This window comes from Mirounga angustirostris, unplaced genomic scaffold, assembly GCF_029215605.1.
Source record: "Mirounga angustirostris isolate CCGP_5_RB_7025 unplaced genomic scaffold, mMirAng1.0.hap1 SCAF_10, whole genome shotgun sequence".
In the NCBI taxonomy this organism is placed as follows: Eukaryota; Metazoa; Chordata; class Mammalia; order Carnivora; family Phocidae; genus Mirounga; species Mirounga angustirostris.
The window spans coordinates 113,942,084-113,956,919 of NW_026991718.1; the positions used below are offsets into that span (position 1 = coordinate 113,942,084).

At 44.6% G+C, this 14,836-nt stretch overlaps 1 non-coding gene across 1 annotated transcript; it reads right to left on the bottom strand.

Moving 5' to 3' along the window:
• Window positions 1-14,729: 14,729 nt before the first annotated feature.
• On the bottom strand, window positions 14,730-14,836 carry LOC123852147 (U6 spliceosomal RNA). The gene has a single exon (XR_006792771.1). It is a non-coding gene; the product is annotated as a U6 spliceosomal RNA (small nuclear RNA).

Below are 14,836 nucleotides of genomic sequence, written 5' to 3' on the forward strand. Positions count from 1 at the left end.
CCACCCCGGCGTCCTGGGTCATCTTGTCTCGAGGACTAAGTAAGATACTCTATGTAGAGCCCTCACCGTGCTCCTTGGCTCGCAGTGACCATCACTAATCACTGCTGTTGTGGTCTTCAGCAGAGCATTTCTCATCATCCTGATTCAGGGCCTTACGGAGCCCAGTTAGATCAGCCGTGTTCCACTCAAGCGCCTCAAGGAGCCAGGCAGGCAACAGGAAGAAGTGGGGTGGAGCTTGTGCGAGGACCCCTTGGGGCAAGGTGGGGACTATGGGGTGTGGAAGAGCGCGGGCCTGTCTGCTTCTCAGCAGCAGCCTTTATGGCCACATGGAATGTGAGCCCAGAGATGCCAGACTTCCCATTCTTGCAGGAGAAGCCACAAATCTAGATTGTTACGGGAAGCTTGATGTTTTCTCGTATCAATAATCTAAAAAAAAAAAAGAAGAAAAAAAGCTGTACAGGCCAAACAGAGCCTCCCGGGGCCCTGATGGGCTGCAGGTGCCCGTACGTGTGTTGTGAATGCAAATCTCCGGGTCCAGTTGAAAATCTCAGGGAGAGAATCTGGTTGAGTCAGATTTATTCCACTGACGCAATTAGCTATGGCCATGGTCCACTGCCCACCCAGCAGGGAACGTGGCGAGAGCATTCTGAGAAGCGGGGGTGGGCAGGAATGTGGTGATGACCACACTTCAGGGAAGAGAGGCAGGGACTGAGGAGGTTCCCCAAGAGTTGCTTCTCTGTGGATGACAGGGGCACTGAAAGCAAATATGTCAGGCATATGAGAAGCTCTAGTAATGGCAAACTTAAGATGGGGGATTATTTACCTTACATAAAAATGTGTCTGGAGGGGTGCTTGGGTGGCTCAGTCGGTTAAGCATCTGCCTTTGGCTCAGGTCATGATGTCTGGGTCCTGGGATCAGTCCCTCATCGGGCTTCCTGCTCATCAAGGCGTCTGCTTCTCTCTCCCTCTCTCTCTCTGCCCCTCCCCACTGCTCATTCTTTCTCTCTCTCTCAAATAAATAAATAAAATCTTAAAAAAAAAAAAAGTGTCTGGGAAAAAAAGTGTCTGGAAGAAGCAGAACAGGGCTGGTAGAAAGGCTCAGATATGTCCACATGATTCCAGACTCCATCTTTTCACACCTCCACCTAAGCATGTAGGCTTTTGTTTTCATGTTTGTAACCTCACATGGCAAGATGGCTGAAACTGTAACCATCATGACTATGTTCCAGGCAGGGAGGAAAAGAATCAAGAAGTAAGGGATGGGGCGCCTGGGTGGCTCAGTCGGTTAAGCGACTGCCTTCGGCTCAGGTCATGATTGCAGGGTCCTGGGATCAAGTCCCACATCGGGCTCCCTGCTCTGCAGGGAGCCTGCTTCTCCCTCTCCCCCTCCCCCTGCTTGTGTTCCCTCTCTCGCTGTATCTCTCTCTGTCAAATAAATAAATAAAATCTTAAAAAAAAAAAAAAAGAAGTAAGGGATGGTCCTTATGTAAGGATTTCCCAGAAATCCCCAGCACATTTCCCCTTCCATCTCAGTGGCTAGAACGGACTCACACACTCATACCTAGCCACAAGGAAATTGGGAAAGTGAATACTTGTAGCTTAGTCCATTGCAGCTCCAAACAGTATCAGGATTGTATTCATTGGAAACAAGGAGAGAGTAGAACTTTGGTAGGCAATCAGCCTCTGAATATGTACTATGTACCAGACTCTGGCTAAGCACTGGGGACTGAAAACTGCAGCCTGCACAGCTGAAAGATCCAGAAGTGGTGGAGAAACCCAGTGCAGCTGGGCCTGGTTTCAAAGTGAGAAAGTCAGGTTCTGGTTCCTTACAGCTCTGCCTGACCTCCCATCCTTCCTGACCCCATCCCGGCCCTCCTGCTGTCAGGGTGGCCCCGCCATGGCCCAAGCAGGGTGGGAAGGATGTGTGATTAACACCAGTAGCAGTTTTAGGAGGCACCCAAGAGACGTTTCAGAGAGAAATATGTAACTGGCACATCTGGTTTATAATGTATATTACTCCCTGACACATAATTTGAGTAATATATGTAAAGCAGAAAGTCCAAGGGCTGATTGAGGAGCCTTATTATTACCCTGTCAGCAGAATTCATGTTGTGTTTGCACAGCGCTCAGGGTCCAGCCTCTCATCTAGGGCAGCAGGAAGGAGAAGGCTTTCTGATGGGTGCCAGCTGAGGGTGGAGGCCCCTGCTGATGGGGACGGGGCATCAGTCAAGTGCTCGGAGCCCCTGGTAGGGTTGGCGGGAGCTCATCTTGGCAAAAAGGACTGTGGAGCTAAATGAGTTCCAGCTGGGGCTAGGGGCATATCCATCCCCACCCCTCAAAGGAGGAAGTCTAGAAAACTGTGGGCTTTGGGGTTCAAAGCCGGCTCCACCACTTTCTCACCATGTGACATTGGACAAGTTCCTTCTGTCTTCTGAGCCTCAATTTCCCCATATGTAAATGGGAATCCTGATAGCGCTCACATAAGAGGACTGTTGGGAGATTTAAAGAAAACATTTAAACATTTTCAGAACCAAACAAATCAGAAACCGAGCATTTACTATGGCCAGGGTGGTGATTCCAAGCATTTTTACTGTATTATCTCATGGAGTCCTCACAACAACCTACTATGAGGTAGATACTACTATGATACACTCCCAATTTACAGTTGAAGAAAATGAGGCACAGAGAAGTGAAGAAACTTGCTCAAGGTCACACAGCTAGTGACTGCAGAGCTGGGGTTCAAACCCAGACAGTCTGACCCCCGAGCACACTCTCTGAGGTGCTTTAGCAGACTGCTACTTTATAAGATTTTTTATTTATTTATTCATGAGAGACAGAGAGAGAGGCAGAGGGAGAGGCAGGCTCCCAAGGAGCAGGGAGCCCGATGTGGGACTCGATCCCAGGACCCTGGGATCATGACCTGAGCCGAAGGCAGACGCTTAACCATCTGAGCCACCCGGGCGCCCGCAGACTGCTCCTTTATAGAAGGCACTCAGTAAAGGGTAACTCTCTGCATCTCAGCAACATCCCATAGAAATGCCTGTGATGATGGAAACGTTTTATGATTCCATGCTGTCTCATACAATAGCCACTAGCCACAGATAGCTACTGAACATTTGAAATGTGGCTAGTTTGACTAAGGACCTTAATTTTTTTTTAAAGATTTTATGTATTTGAGAGAGAGAACGAGAATGAGTGGGGGGAGGGACAGGGAGAAGGAGACTCCCCGCTGAGGAGGGAGCCCGACAAGGGGACTTGATCCCAGGACCCCGAGATCATGACCTGAGCCAAAGTCACATGCTCAACCAGCTGAGCCACCCAGGGGCCCCCTAAGGACCTTAATTTTTAATTTTAACAAATTTAAATCTAAATAGTCACTGTGGTTGGTAGCTGCTGTGTTGGACATGCAGCTTTAGGCTCCCTGCCCCCTTTACCCCTGCTGGCAGGGTTTAACCCCTTCCATCTGGTGGGCTAGAACCTCAGGGAGACCGGTGGCCTGCCAGGTAGGGGCTCCAATAATAGAGTTGCGTGAACTGAACAAGGAGAGTGATAGTTCAGTCCTTTCAGTGCTGGTTAGGACATGCTCCGGGCATCAATTTTCAGGATGCTGCTCCTTTAAGGTGAATGGGGGCTCAAGATCCAAAACTTTTCAGAAAACCCCTTAGCAGGAAGCTCCAGGATCCTAGACGCTGCCCCAGTCAATGAAATTATATGACAGACATGATCCCCTACCTTCCTGAAATTGGCAGTCTGATGGCGGAGAAGGATATCAAACAAATGACCACCCAATTAATTATTTAGTGACAATTAATTATAAGTCACGCCCAAGTGACGAGCCAATGTCACAACCGATAAAATGGCAGTTAGAGAAAGTGCCTTGGGAACCCAAAACAGAGCAATTAATTGTGCATGGGGAGATGGATTGGTCAGAAAAGCATCCAGACTTGGGGATTAACATAAGAATAAAATAAAAAAAAATATATCAAAAAAAAAAAAAAAGAAAAGCATCCAGACAAAAGGAAAACCTGGTGTTTGGTCTTAAGGAGTTGGAGATTCTAAGGGTGAAGTGTGCAGGAAGGGCATTCCAGGCAGAAGGAACAACATGGGCAAAGGCACAAAGGTGTGACAATACTTGAAGTGTTCAGGTAAAAGAGAACATCGTGATTGAAGCGTCAGTGAGAGAGGATGAGCCTGGAACTAGCAGCGGTAGACCACGTTGTGAAACGTCTTGAATGCCATGCTGAGTGGCTGGCCTTTATCCTAGGGGTGAAAAGCTTTCCTCAGCAGAGGAGGGCAGTTCATTTGTTTTCAAAGGTAGATTAGGGGCGCCTGGGGTGGCTCAGTTGGTTAAGCATTTGTGTTTAGCTCAGGTCATGATCCCAGGGTCCTGGGATGGAGCCCCGGGTCCGGCTGCCCCTGCTCAGTGGGGAACCTGCTTCTCCCTCTCCCTCTGCTGCTCCCCCTGCTTGTGCTCTCTCTCTGTCATAAATAAATAAAAGGTAAATTAAGCTTTATTGAAGAATGTGGAGCTCAGTTGTTCTCTAGCTGGGAAAAGTCTTCTTTCCGGGCTTTCCAATTCTGCCTCTGGACCCTCCAATCCACTCTCCTTCCAGAAGCTACAAGATTAGTGGGTTAAGCGTCTGCCTTCGGCTCAGGTCATGACCCTGGAGTGCGGGGATCTAGTGGGGCTCCCCGCTGAGCCGGGAGTCTGCTTCTCCCTCTGACCCTCCCTCCTCTCATGCTTTCTCTCTCACAGTCTATCTCAAATAAATAAATGAAATCTTCAAAAATATTAAAATTTAAAAAAATTTTTAAAAGATTTATTTATGAGAGAGAGCACCGTGGGGAGGGGCAGAGGGAGAGAGCGTGGAGCCCGACGTGGGGCTCAATCCCACAACCCCAAGATCACGACCTAGCTGAAACCAAGAGTGGGTGCTCAACTGATTTTCCACCAAGGCACTCCTTAACATAAAACTTTTGTAGATTCACATGCAGTTATAAGAAATAATATTAAGAGATCCTGTGTACCATTTATTTATCCAGTTCCCCCCAATGGTGACATTTTGCAAAAACTGTGATACAATAGCACCAGCATATCGACATTGTTACAGTCAACCTACAGAATAGTTCCATCACCACAAGGATCTTATGTGTTGCCCTTTTATTGCCACACGTACCTTCCTCCCCATCACTTCCTCCTCGTTTGTTCTTACCCCTGACAACCATTAATCTGTTCCGCATGTTTATAATTTTGTCATTTGAAGACTGTTATATGAATGAATCATACATGTAACCTTTTGGGATTGATTTTTTTAAAAAAGATTTTATTTATTTATTTAACAGAGAGAAAGAGAGAGAGAGCACACAAGCAGAGGGGCGGCAGGCAGAGGGAGAGGGAAAAGCAGACTCCCTGCTGAGCAGAGAGCCTGACACAGGGCTCAATCTCAGGACCCTGGGATCATGACCTGACCAGAAGGCAGACACTTAACCAACTGAGCCATCCACATGTCCCATATGTATTTTTTTTTTAAGATTTTATTTATTTATTTGAGAGAGAGAGGGTGAGAGAGAGCATGAGAGGGGAGAGGATCAGAGGGAGAAGCAGACTCCCCACTGAGTGGGGAGCCCGATGTGGGACTCGATCCTGGGACTCCAGGATCACAACCTGAGCTGAAGGAAGTTGCTTAACCAACTGAGCCACCCAGGCACCCTGTATTTTTTTTTTTTTTAAGATTTTATTTATTTGACAAAGAGAGAGGGTGATAGAGAGAGAGAGCACAAGCGGGGAAGCGGCAGGCAGGCAGAGGGAGAGGGAGAAGCAGGCTCTCCGCTGAGCAAGGAACCCCATGTGGGACTCGATCCCAGGACCCTGGGATCATGACCTGAGCCAAAGGCAGCCGCTTAACCGACTGAGCCACCCAGGCGCGCCCCCATATGTATTTTTAATTTTGGTATTTCCAGATTGCCCTCCATAGGGGTTGCACCAATTTATGTTGTTCATTCTTTTCATCAGAGATAAATAAGACTGCTATGGGATCCCTAACAGAGTGTAATGTTGGGGTTTTTGCCAATCTGATGGTGAAAAATAGCAGATCAGTGTGTTTTAATTTGCATTTTTCTTAAATGAGTTAATTTGAACATATCTTCATGCATTTCATTTTTTTGTGAATTATCCGTTTTTATCCTTGCCCATTTTAATATTGGGTTGTTTTTCTTTTTGATTCCCAGAGCTTTTTACATATTAGGGGATTAGCCCTTTGTTTGTGATATGAGTTACAGAAAAAAATTTTTCCCAATATATTGCTTATCTTTTAAATATGATTTTGGTATTTTTGCCATGTAGACTGAGTTTATTTCCTTCCTTTTTTCTTTGTTTGTTTGTTTCTTTCTTTCTCTGTCAAATTTATTTGGAATTTGAATCATGCTTAGGCCTTTTCCATGCCAACAAAATAAAGGAATTTCCCCATGTTTTCTCCTAGTATCTTTATTTTTTAACCTAAATCTTTCATTCTTGTAGAAATTATCTTGGTGAAGAGAGTGAGGAATGGAACTAACTTATTTCCCACATATGGGCTACCCAGCTGTCTGATCAACTCTCTTATTTGTTTTCCATCAACTCTCTTGAAATAGTCTCTCTTTTCTTCTCTGGTGTGAGATGCCACCATTATCATATACTTAATTCCTGTATTTTGGGTGTATTCTGGACTTTCTCTACTGTCCAAGTAGATATTTCCTGTCTATTCATGTGACATGGCTGCACTGTTTTGTTGTGGTTATGCAATAAGTTTGAATATCTGATGGAGCTGGTTTCCCTCATTCTTCTTCTCAGGGTTTTCCCAGGTATTCTTTTTTTTTTGAAAGATTTTTTTTTTAATTTATTTGACAGAGGGAGCACAAGCAGAGGGAGAGAGAGGGAGAAGCAGGCTCCCTGCTGAGCAAGGAGCCCGATGTGGGACTCGATCCCAGGACCCTGGGATCATGACCTGAGCTAAAGGCAGCCACTTAACCGACTGAGCCACCCAGGCGTCCCTTTTCCCAGGTATTCTTGTTTGTTTATTTTTCTTACGGAATTTAGAATCACGTTGTTTACTTTAAAAAATAACTGTTGGTATTTCTATTGGCATTAGGATAAATGTATGTATAAACATAGTGAAAATGACATTTTTGGGTTATTGAGTCATTTCATCCAAGTACATGTTTTCCTAGTTGTTCAAATCTTTGATGTTCTTTGGTAATATTTTAAAGTTTTCTGAATATAGTTATTGTATCTTAATTCCCAGGTATTTTGTAAAGAAATGATTAAATTTCTTTACAACTTGAATCCTTTAGCACCTTTTTGTTGCTGTTGTAAATGGGATATTTTATTCCATTAAGTCTTCTACCTGGTTGATGTTTGCATATATGATAGCAGTTGATGATGTTTATTAGTTCTTTACCATATTATTCTACAGAATCCTTTTACTGTTTGCAACATTTTCTCAGTTGATTCTCTTGGTGTTTTCAGTTACATACTTCTTTTCTCCAAATAATGATAGGTTTATTTACTCTTTTCCAAATTTATGCCCAGTAAGATGTCCTAATAAAAAGATACCTCAGTTCTCTACCCTTGTAATCCATCTAGGAAAGAGATATCTCCAAAGTTTAGCCATAATAAAGCATACAAAATGTAGTCAAGGTAAGGAGTTCAGGTGTCTGGAATCTCAGTCCAAGTTCATTTACAGTTTACTATGAAGCCTCCCAAGTGAAGTCCCCGTTTGCCTCTACCTCACCCTAACTGCTGCTCCTCAAATAGCCAACTCCAAACTACCTCTCAAAACCCAGACAAAATGTGTGCACATTGCACTGAACCAATTTAAGTAAAAATCTAATTTAGTGGGGACGGGAGGAGAGGAGGGGTTGAAATGCTGGCTTTCTTGCTTTTGCATGGTGGCTTCTGCCTAAAGTTTTCACACTGGAACTTGCCCCACCTTTCCAGGGTCTCAAAACAGGGAGAGTTCAGCAGAAATACCCAGAACCTTTGGTGCAATAAATATATGGCCAAGATATATTGCTAAATAAAACATTTATGTTATAAAACAATGTACCAAATGTGTCTGTTTTAATTTTTTTTTAAGTACTGAAATATATTAGTATGTACGTAGAAAAAGAGATCTAGGGACGCCTGGGTGGCTCAGTTGGTTAAGCATCCGCCTTCGTCTCAGGTCATGATCCCAGGGTCCTGGGATGGAGCCCCACATTGGGCTTCTTGCTCAGCGGGGAGCCTGCTTCTCCCTCTCCCTCTGCCTGCCACTCCCCCTGCTTGTGTTCTCTCTCTCTGACAAATAAATAAATAAAATCTTAAAAAAAAAAAAAAAGAAAGGAAGGAATAGCTCTGGGATGCCTGGGTGGCTCAGTTGGTTAAGCGTCCAACCCTTGATTTTTGGCTCAGGTTATGATCTCCGGGTCATGAGATCAGCTCGCATCTGCTCCATGCTCAGCAGGGAGTCTGCTTGAGATTCTCTCCCTCTTCCTCTGCCCCTCCCCTACGCTGTCTCTCTCTCTCTCTCTCTCTCTCACAGATAAATAAAAAAAATTTTTAAAGGGATAGCTCTAATACATACTAAAATATTTGCTAATGGAATGATATGATGTCTGAGTTTTCCTTCAGAATAATATGAAAGGAAAGGAGGTAGATATTGGCAGAAATGAAACTAGACTGTCCATAAGTTGATAATCATTGGAGTTGGGTGATGGGCACATGGGATTTTGTTACAAGATTGCTTCTACTTTTGTATATGTTTGAAATTTTCCACAATAAAAAGTTTTTTTAAAAGAGATTATTTTATAGACACAGATGTGAAGAGATGTCCACATTATGGTTTTTTAAACTTACAGAATTGTATGTATACTGTTTTATCTGCATGCCATGATACTTACATATTTATATATGTTGGTATATGTGGGGAAAAATCTGGAAGAATCAAGTAATAATAAGCAAAATTACTGAACACTTTAGAGTATGTCAGGCAGCATCTTAAGTATAGACACCTCTAATTTCTTTTAAAAAACTATATCTTTAGGGGTGCCTGGGTGGCTCAGTTGGTTAAGCATCAGACTCTTCATTTTAGCTCATGTCATAATCTCAGGGTCGTGAGATGGAGCCCTGCATCAGGCTCCATGCTCAGCATGGCAACTGCTTGAGATTCTTTCTCTCCCTCTGTCCTCCCCCTGCTTGTGCTCTCTCTCTCTCTCTCTCTCTCTCTAAATAAGTAGTCTTTAACAAAAATAAAAATAGGGGCATCTGTGTGGCTCAGTCGGTTGAGCATCTGCCTTTGGCTCCAGTCATGATCCTGGGGTCATAGGGGTCATAGGATTAAGCCCCACATCGGGCTCTCTGTTCACTGGTTCTGCTTCTCCCTCTCCCTCTGCCACTCCCCTTGCTTGTATTCTCTCTCTCTGTTAAATGGATAAAATCTAAAGAAAAAAAAAACAACCCCAAAATCAAAAATAAAAAATAAAATAAAAATGATATATTTAAAGCCACCAGCTACAGGTCTTTTGGAATTTAAGTGTTTGCTAACTCTGTAAATTCTTGTAATTCTTTGACATACCCTCCATTAGGAGGTCATGTCTATGTCCTTTTTGAGCCAGACTGGTGGGCTTGTGGCTATTTTAAGCATACAGCAGAGGGGTGCCTGGGTGGCTCAGTCGGTTGGGCGTCTGACTCTTGATTTCGGCTCAGGTCTTGGTCTCGGGGTCGTGGGATCGAGCCCTGTGTCAGGTTCTGTGCTTGGCTTGGGGTCTGCTTGGGCTTCTCTCTCTCCCTCTGCCCCTTCCCCCACTCTCTGTCTCTCTCTAAATAGATAAATAAAATCTTAAAAAAAAAGAAAGTACAGCAGAAGTGATTCAATGTGATTTTAGAGTCTGGATCACAAAAGACCATGTAGCTGCTGCCTTATTCCCTAGAACCCTTGCTCTTGACACCCTGAGCCACTATGTGAGAAGTTGACTGCCCTGAATCTGCCATGCTATAAGGAAGCCCAAGCCGCATAGAGGAGCCACATGTAGGTCTGGGTTCGACAGCCCCTAATGAGTTCAGCCTTTGAGTCATGTCAGCCTAGGTGCCAAACACATGAGGAGAGTGGTCTTCAGATCATTCCAGTTTCTGCCAGTTGAGTCACCTCCGGCAGTTAGTCTTCCTTGATAAAGCCTTAAACATTGGGTTCTCCCTCTCTCTGAGAGAAATCATCCCCTCTGTGCCCTGTCTGGATTCCTGATCCTCAAAATCTGTGAACATAAGTCACTAGGTGGGAAGCTTTGTTATATAGTAGTAGAAAACTGGAACATCCAGACTTTCCATTATGTGAGATCAACACATTTGGTTCTTAGGGTTTAAGTCATTATAAAGATTATTTTTTTCTTAGTTCCAGTTAATCACATCTAACTTATCCACACTTGTAGTCTTGTTTAAGTACATGTATGTATATTTTAAAGATTTTATTTATTTATTTATTTGACAGAGAGAGAGCAGGAGCGAGGGGCAGAGGGAGAGAGAGAAGCAGGGTCCCTGCTGAGCAAGGAGTCCGATGTGGGACTTGATCCCAGGACCCTGAGATCATGACCTGAGCTGAAGGCAGACGCTTAACCAACTCAGCCACCCAGGCGTCCCTTGTTTAAGTATATTTTTAAGTTAGCCTATTCTTGTTCTTTAAATATGTCTTCAAAAAGGAAAACCTTTTTTTCTAACACGTATTAGAAATAATTGCCACTAAAATTTGAAATCATGCTCTTCCACATATCATCTCAAATCCTCTTGTGACCCACCAGGGATACAGCCCACTTTCTAGGAACCACTGCACTAAGCTTTTCTTCTGATCACAAGGGTTCCTTCTAACCTTACCTTTCAGAATTTTATGAAGTTCCCTTTCCCAGGTTGGTGCTTCACGTTGCCCCCGGGGGTCCCTGCTCTCTGGAGGAGTTCACAGACTTCATTCCTGTGCAGTGCACAGGACAGTTAACATTCATGGGAGGTGACCCATGTCAGGAGCTGGGAAGGGACTGAGACTTTCCCCTACTTACAAGCTGAGAAGCTATTCTGCTTCATGGGGGCTGGCAGAAGACAGGCTCCCAGGGCAGAGACAGGGACAAGGTGTAGCCAGAATGTCAGGCTTCTACTGATTCCCCATGTCTCCTAGGTGCCCAGGAGGTGATACAGATGGGCCTGCACACAACAGTGAGTTATGTTTATAAGGCAACACTGAGCTTGGAGGATTTACTCTTTTACAGTGAGCGGTAACAGGCCTGCCTTTTATTGGAGGGGAAAACGTTATTTTATCCTTCAAGGTTGCTTGTTTTTTTTTTTTTTTTAAGATTATTTATTTATTTATTTCAGAGAGAGAGAATGAGAGAGAGCACATGAGAGGGGGGAGGGGCAGAGGGAGAAGCAGATTCCCTGCCGAGCAGGGAGCCCGATGCGGGACTCGATCCTGGGACTCCAGTATCATGACCTGAGCCGAAGGCAGTCGCTTAACCAACTGAGCCACCCAGGCGCCCCTAGGTTGCTTGTCTGAAACACAACCCTGAAAATGACCTGGATAAAGGGTAATCAGGGCCTACATTCTTGACATATCCAGTAAGAGCATTCATGGGTGCTCAGGGCTCATGGTGGATTGCCTCTTCCAAAAAATCGCACCCATGGATATCGCAGTTACAAGCCCCATGACCCAGATCAGATAGGTTAGGAAGTGTTGTGAGGTCCCACTTCCTAAAGCTGAAACTCCACCATTCTTTCTCCAATTTCTGAAACCATAGCATAAGGTCAGCAGGTAGCGGGGGCAGGGGCAGGTGATTATATTATAGTGCTCACCTTGAGTCCTGATCAGTAATAATAAAATCAGTTATAATAAAAGGTAAAAGGTTCACTGACTTTAGGATTTTAACTTATGTTAGTAAGATAACCCAAATGTTACCTGGGTTCACCAGTTTGCATGTTCAAGGGAAATCACATTAATGTCTTGTATCAGTTAGCTCTTGTTATGGTAATGCCACAGAACAATCAGCCTCAAACACTCAGTGGCGTATGACATTTGGTTTTTAGTTTTGGGTTTCCTGATCAGCTGAATGGCTCCCTTTCACTCAACAAGTTGGCTTGGGTGGCTCTACTCCCATGTGTCTCTCATCCTTCCCCTAAATCCAGGGGGCTAACCAGAACATATTTCCTTCCTTCTGAATTGTAAGAGAGCATGCCCAACTACACAAGTATATTTTAAGCCTATTAGCCGAAGGACGTTTAACGGCCAAGCACAAAGTCAGGAGGTGAGGAGGTATACTCCACCCACGGAGGTAGAGGGCAAGGGAGGAGATATTCTGACAACAATCTAATCTATCATCTGTCAAAAGCCCATGGTTCCTCTTGTTTTTTACTCACACAGGACCTCAAGCCCCCTTTGCAAAGCCTTCCCCATATTTTCCCTTCAATCCCAAAGTATCAGCATACAATTAAGCCTCAGACAATAAACATTCACACAGTGGCTTCCTCCCCCACCTTCCTGAACGGGCTTTAAAAACACTTACATTCACTTTTCTCAATTAACCAACATTTCTTCCCAATAATAAAAAAGAAATAAAACACTGGTGCCAAGTTTATGCTTCTAAGCGCCCTCCTCTGCCCACCAGGCTGGGGCCTGCTCCTGAAGGAATTGACAAATAACCCCATTGCTTTATGTTCAAGCTTTCACATGCACACAAGGCCTTCTGTTTGAGAGGAGATACATACACATTGTGCAGTTCTTTATAAAGAATGGATCTGTTCTAGTTTTTATGGCTATTTAAAGTTATAAAAGGGAATACATTAATTTAGAAATGCTTCAGAAAAGAGAGAGAGAATAAGAGTCACAACAATAGCTAATGTGTCTAGTTTTTCTGCTGCCTTATATAGTTGGAACATACCTAGGAGCTGGGCTTTACAAGGGGGTGAGTAAGTACCTGACTCAGAGTATTCTGTTATGGCTGTACCTTTTCCTTAAAGCTCTTTTCCCCCTTTATCCCTGGTGTGTGTGCGCATGTGTGTGACGGTGTGTGTGTGAAAAGAATTATGTATATTCCCCAGCAGGTATTTCCTATATGCTTAAAGACTAGCCATTGGCAGTCATCTCTATCTGGCCCCTCCTCTGTTATCCTAGCCCCTGACTGTGAACCTCTGTTGCCTGGGAGGCCACCTGAAGGCTCCTCATCTTTTCCATTGCTAGGGATGTCTATATTAGTCAAAGAGTCTTTGTTGGAAGTGGTAGGAACCCAACTCTAACTAGTTTGAGCACAAAAGGGGATTTATTGGCTCACATGACCAAACCATGGACAGCACAGGGTAGAGCTGATCTAGTGATGAGCGGATTCAGATATCCAAATGCTGTCAGGCTCTTCTCTCCCTCACTTTTCTCCGCTGCTCTATGCTTGTTGGGGCCATTGTTGCTTATCACAGATGGGCTTTCTCCCCAGGGAGGGGAATGTGGCCTCTAGCAACTCTAGAATCGCAGCCTTTCAGCTTCAGCAGCTCATGGAGGATAAAGTCTCTCCCTTAGCTCTGGTGTAAGCAATTCCAGGAGATGTCTCTAACTGGCCTGTTTTTTGTTTGTTTGTTTGTTTTAAGATATATTTATTTATTTTAGAAAGAGAGAGAAAGCACACAGGGGGAGGGGCAGGGAGAGGGAGAGAGAACTTGGGGCCCGATCTCACAACCTGAGCCAAAACCAAGAGTCGGATGCTTAACTGTGCCACCCAGGTGAACCCCCCTTTTGTTTTTTTTAAACATTTATTTATTTTGGGGGGGGCGGAGGGAGAGAGAATCTCAAGCAGACTCTGTGCTAAGCATGGGGCCCAACACGGGTTTGGATCTCAAGACCCTGAGATCACAACCCCAGCGGAAACCCAGAGTCCGGTGCCTAAATGACTGTGCCACCCAGGTACCCCCTAACTGGTATGCTTTGAGTCACATGCTCATGGCCTGGACTAACCACCAGGACTTCATTTCCAGAATAAAGGTGGGGAGCACTGCATGGCCACTGGGGAAACCATTGGGAACCGTGAAACCACTTTAGTTTGCATGAACTATAGTGCTCCTTATGAGAACTGTAAAGTTGGTAACAAGCCCTTTCCTTAATCTGTACCTTAGGAAGCCCATCTATACACTGGCAGGGGGTGAGGTGATCTGGAAGACTTCCCATATGGATGTCCTGTGACCCTATTATAAAATAACACACTATTCTGGAAGGCAGTTCCAGCTCACACTCTCTTTGAGGGCCCTCTGTATTTGATCTCTGTGGGTCACTGGCTGGGGCAGGTTAAACACCACCAGGGTAGCTGTCCTGGGATGTGAAACTGGACTGGACAGTAATTGCCCACCTCTTTGGGGTAGTGGTGCTGGGAAATATGGTTGCCCACTGTCCCTGGGCCCCTGGGAGGGCTCATTCCTGGCCAGCTTCCCTGTAATCGTGACTGCTTGAAGCTTGGGGTCATTTCGACCTTAACATGAGGGTTGGAACTCACAGCCTTGAGTCCTAGAGCTGGCTCTGCCATGCCGCCAGTTAATTCCCTTCTGTCATCCCCTTGCCTCTTAAAGTTCTCTCCAGGTATATCTCTACTCACCCTGAAGCCTTCATGAGTAATGTTGAATTTTCTTTAAAAAAATTTTTTTATTAACATATAATGTATTATTTGTTTCAGGGGTACAGGTCTGTGGTTCATTAGTCTTGCACAAAAATATGGAACGCTTCACGAATTTGTGTGTCATCCTTGTGCAGCAGCCATGCTAATCTTCTCTGTATTGTTCCAATTTTAGTATATGTGCTGCCAAAGCGAGCAC